The sequence below is a fragment of the Branchiostoma belcheri genome, unplaced genomic scaffold (assembly GCF_001625305.1).
Source record: "Branchiostoma belcheri isolate BF01 breed outbred unplaced genomic scaffold, Haploidv18h27 scaffold759, whole genome shotgun sequence".
Taxonomy (NCBI): Eukaryota; Metazoa; Chordata; class Leptocardii; order Amphioxiformes; family Branchiostomatidae; genus Branchiostoma; species Branchiostoma belcheri.
This window is the reverse complement of record NW_017804419.1, coordinates 4268-9665: the sequence shown is the minus strand read 5'-3', so window position 1 is coordinate 9665 and position 5398 is coordinate 4268. Positions and strand designations below refer to the sequence as shown.

The 5398-nt window shown below is 41.3% G+C and overlaps 1 long non-coding RNA gene across 1 annotated transcript in view; it reads left to right on the top strand.

Moving 5' to 3' along the window:
• LOC109485439 overlaps positions 1-5111 on the top strand; it is a 7991-nt gene extending 2880 nt beyond the window's left edge. Inside the window, exon 3 of the long non-coding RNA XR_002141127.1 lies at positions 5070-5111. This is a non-coding gene — a long non-coding RNA (uncharacterized LOC109485439). The remainder of the gene's footprint in view (positions 1-5069) is intronic.
• Positions 5112-5398: the final 287 nt, after the last annotated feature.

Genomic DNA, 5398 nt, shown 5'->3' with positions numbered 1-5398 from the left:
CGGTATGGAGAAGGAAGTCTCGGCGCCATCGTCAATCTAGGAGGTGCTCGGTATGTCGTCTGCCTGTGAAGGGACATCCGGGCCCGTGCGGTCCAGGGAAATGCCACTATGAAAGAGTGGAGGGAGCGTCAGACTCAGACGGTACCTCAGGAAGGAGAGCAAGGTGGACGAAATTGCGCGGCGGGTATGGTCCGAGAGCACATCGGATGAGTCAGAAGAGGTCCTGACGCCCCGGCCCCGTTCTTTGCAGGTCAAGACAGCCGACCTGTCTCCGGGACGGGTGGACGGGAATCAGGCTCGACACGCGAGGGCTTACAGTGAGCCACCAGAAGTTCCACGCCTGAAGTCCGCGTTCACGAGCGGTCAGGAGTCGCCGGCGACATCAAAGAAAGAATCGGAGCAGTATGCTGTGAGGGATCTGCCGGCGTCGAAGAAGTTGGTGAGAGAAGTAGATCAAGTGCTGGATGGTTTACTGGAGCCAACGTCTCGTGCACGGGGCAAGATCGCTGAGAGAGGAGGAAACCACCGCTCCAGCTCCACATCGTCATGTGGCAGTAACAGTAGCAGTGAGAAAGATCGGCCGCACAGAGCACGCTCGACTCGTTCGCGGCGTTCTAGGGAACGTAGACGGCACAGGAAGCGGAGCGGAGCGACAGCAGAGACAAGCGGCACATGAAGTGGAGCGACAGCAGAGAAGAGCGGCACAGGAAGCGGAGCGATAGTCAAGACTATGCATAATGTACAAAATGACTCAAAACTGGTGGACATACCAACCACTAAGTAATACCAGCCCAGAAAAGAACAAGAAGCAGGATACCTTTAAATATTGGAGTTCAAAATTGAGTTCTTCAAAAACTTGTATTTTCGAAAAGTAATTGTGGAACGAAGCTCGTTGCCACAAAGCACAGTTGGGGCAACATCACTCCTGCAATTAAATATGCACAGATTAAAGGTAACAAGTCGTTCGGTGTGATATAGCTAGCTGCCTCCGCGCCGCGTGCCTGCGAAGCTGGTGTGCTACGACGAAGGGCCGTTATACCGAGTATACCGATACAGATAGAGCATGTAGACCCTTTGAATAAAATTACATATCTAAACCCACTTAAACCTATCTAGGGTGGTTTTTAAGGGGGGGTTGTGGGAGGGTGGATCAGAACTCGTGAACTGTATGTCTCATATTTAGAGGAACCAAAACTCTGTCAGAAACCTGTTGCCATGGTAGTACGTAAAATATTAGGTTGTCTAATCAATATGAAGTTGCTCCCAGGAATGTTTTAGAACAAGTCACCAATTTCGATGGCTATGGCGTAATGGAGCTATCTGACATTAGAGTTTGCGCGGGCCTCAAAAGCCTTTTATTCTTCTAAATAGGGTAAGGTATGCTTAAGCGTATCTCAACTATAGCAACACCAGTAACTTCACTCCATGCATAAATTCACTGCATGCATATTTCATGCATTTTTCATATTCCATGCAAAGAAAATACAATGAAAATAGACTTAATATGTTCAAATTAACCTTTTATGTAAAACAAAATCGAAGTAGGGATAAAAATTTAAGAAAAATCGCCGAAATTTACCTGATCTAATGATATGGTCAACCGTTTTGGATTTTGGCCAATTGCGTCATCAAATAAGCATAAATTATGCATTATCATTAATAGAAATTACATAAAATCATATAAAATGTTATTTTACTTAGAAAGCATATGTACATTAACATTAAAAATCTCATTCTTCAAGCCAAAACTATTGATGTTGGCAAAAAATGCCTTTTAGAAACCCGTTGCCATGGCAACACGAAAACGTTTTATTAAATTTCACTTCTATGAAATTTCTGTCAATAATATTTTAGGAAAAGTCAACAATTATAATGGCCCTAAGGCAAGCCGTTCGGACGTTATCATTATTTATTAATGTTATTGGTTAGTTACTGTTTTTTGGCGACGCCTCAGGGGGGAGCCTAATGGCACAGTATTGTGTGTAGTTTGCAAGAATTCTAGGAATTGCACAGGCATTTTTTTCCACAGGCATGGCATGTCTACAGGCATGTTGATGGCACACTTTTATGGACACATTCCTACGTAGTCCTAAATTCTTGCCCACATACCCACATGCCTTTCAAGTGGATGTTTTACATTCTTCCCACATTTCTTCTAATGGTACAGTATTGTGTGCAGTTTGCAAGAATTCTAGGAATTGTACGGGAATGGAATGTCCACAGGCATGTCTCTGACCCACATCTATGCCCACATTCCTACATAGTGAAATTCCAGGAAACCCTTGGGACATTGTGGAAATTGTACAGATTCTCAACTGAGCAGACACATGCTGATTCACATCCCTGTCCACTTCCATGCAGCATTATCTAGCTCATATGGCTCCCATGATGTTCATGAAGTAAGCAGTAGGCTGTTGAGTTTTCTGAATTAGTGTAGAACGTTTTCCCCTACGTATCATCGACAGTCTTCAACTCTGCTGCATTTGAAGAGGTACTTGTATATCTTTCTCTCCTTTATAACAATTGTGAGGTTCATTGCAAATTCATGCCCGGAGGCTAAAACTATGTCTGAATTCGAAGGGTTTGACTTCTCTCTTGTAAACTGAAGAAGACATGTGTATATCTGTAAGTCTCCTTCTCAGCATTTCCCCAACATGTTCAGGGTCACAATGTTGATTCGGAATGCCACAAAAAGGAGTATCCATTGTGATCTAATACCGGTATGTCTTTAACAAGGTTGCAATAAAGTTCGTCTACGGGTATTTGTTGGAAGGCTTTGCTGTAAGAGGACTCTGAGCATCCATTTTGAAGGGAGTGTGAGGTTGTGCCCATTTGGACCATTATCTATATACAAATATGTGTATCTATAGGAAATCTACCTAATTCTGCTCTACAGGCGACATTGCTACTATTTCTAAATAGATATAATAAGAATTCTTGGAATTGTACAGGCATTTTTGTCCACAGGCATGCGGAATGTCCACAGGCATTTCTCTGACCCACATCTATGCCCACATTCCTGGAACCCTGAAGACCTGTCTGCCCCAGATGGCCCTACTTTCTGTGACCCCGGGGCTCGTTCACTATGCACTCAGGGGAGGGGTGTACTGTATCTGTCTAGACTTAACCAAAGTCCAAAGTCCAAGTACCAAGTCTTCCTCAAAATCATGAAATGATGGCAGTGCCATGCAAACAATAACCCTAGCAGCAACCACCGTCGCCATGGCAATGTATGTTTTCATTGCCAGTCTTTGTTTTCTTTATTTATTATTGCCATTATAATTACCTTCGCCAAGAAGGTTATGTTTTCAGAGGCGTTAGTGTGTGTGTGTGTGTGTGTCTGTCTGTCTGTGTGTCTGTCTGTCTGTCTGTAAACACGATTGAGACTTTAATAGATTAACTTCATATTTGATAGGTGAGCAGGTCTTGAAGAGACCTTGAAATGATTAGATTTTGGGCCCCCTAGCACCTTCTTATGGTGCTGCCGCTGAACTTCCGGTTTTGATATCTCGTGATCTGGACGTGCTAGGGTCATGAATTGTGGATGGTAGGTAGATCTTGTGCGGGGGAAGAAATGACGTAGGTTTGAATGATGAGGAAATTCTATAAATCAGCTGCACTGCACATTACAGGACTATTCAAGCTTGTGACATTTGTAATTGAGAACGAGGGAAACACAGGCAGATTATGTAAATTAACACTTAATTTGCATAATTAATGAGACAGTGTTAAAATTCCATATTGGTACATGTAACTGCCAGGAATTTCATACTTGGCCTATTTGAAAGTTAAATGAAGGTGAACATCACATTAAAATAATAAGGACCTCATTTGCATAATTTATGAAGAAATGATAAAAAGACTTTCATTGTTAAGATAAGGCTGTCTTTTGGTGGAGAATATGATCAACTAATATAATTCATGCAAATGGGGATCCTATTTACAATAACCAGGAGAAATAATCTTTACTTTGTCAGTCTTAAGATTAACATAATTTGGCGAATGTTTGAGATCGTGGAACTCTAGTTTTTTTATTGTATCCCTATTTTACTGTTTTTATGTGACTGATTTGTTTTGTTTTGCAAAACAAGTGCAATCACTTAATGGGCCACCCTGTATAAACATGACAGAAAATAAAACAAAATAAATCCGACATCAAAGTTGGCGCGGGCACTATAATATGTAACTACAAAACTACAAAAGTAGTTGGAACCTATGCATCTTGCTTGTTGCTATCAACTTATCCGTTAAAGATTGAACCGATACATGTGCCTACTATAAGTTGCCATACCCTGCCAAACACGACTGCACTTTTGTTACTCTTCATTTTGTGCTATATAATGTTTATGCGACACATTATATGTCATTGTGCTTCCTGTGAATTCCTTAAATCATTTACTGTTACAAACTGCGTAAAAAGTGGGCTTCATTGCGTGTTATCTGCTAAGTCCTGATGGTATAGAAAACTGTTTTATTGCGCCGTTCCTCTACAAACAGCCAGCAGAATGATGAAGATACCCGTTCTCAATACACAAGCTGCAAACTAAAGTAATGGCAGTCCTACGAAAATTCTCTTTGTAATGTATAAGCGCTTTATATCGACGAACAATGGGTGTGAAGTACGTGTTTTCGCACATCTTGTGCCACCAGATCAGTGGTAATTGGCTACTCTACAAGTGAAAGAACCGGGTCCGTGGGCCTTGATAAATTATTCATAAATCGGTCGCCGCTAGAAATTTACTGGATGGCATTCAGTGACGCTATATATTTTACAAATGACGTCATCAATTGAGCATAAATTATGCACTATTATTGACAAAATTAGATTAAAAAAGAGAAGATATCAGAAAGCATTTGTAACTTAACATTAAGGCCTGAAATGTTAATTGTTTAAACTAAAATTTCAGAATATCGCAAAAATCACTCTCAGAGAGCAATTGCAATAGCAACAATATAAAATATTAACTTATCTCACTAATTTTTGCTAATTATAAGTTGGCGCGGGCAACCTCCCACCCCCCGTCTAGGTAGGGCTTCTCTGAATTGAACTGCTTCTATCGTCACCTCAGGTTGGCATCTGCGTGGCTTAACAAATTTGTCAACATGCCAGCACTTGGGGCTTTCAGCTGGGTCAAGGGTTTAAATCATCGCCTGAGAAACTATGAAGAGCGTAACCAACCAGACAAGGTATGGCGCATTTCCTCAGTTTGAAATACATTCTTACTCCATTTACGGTGGTAAAATCTGGGTTGCAAAGTTCCCACATTTGTTAAATCCCAAATTGTGTTTGATCTTCTCAATCTGGATAATTCAAACGAGCGCTACCTCCAGTCATTTACAATAGACCTGTAATAACTAAAAAAAACTGCATTTATAATAAATTTTGTTCCTTACCATC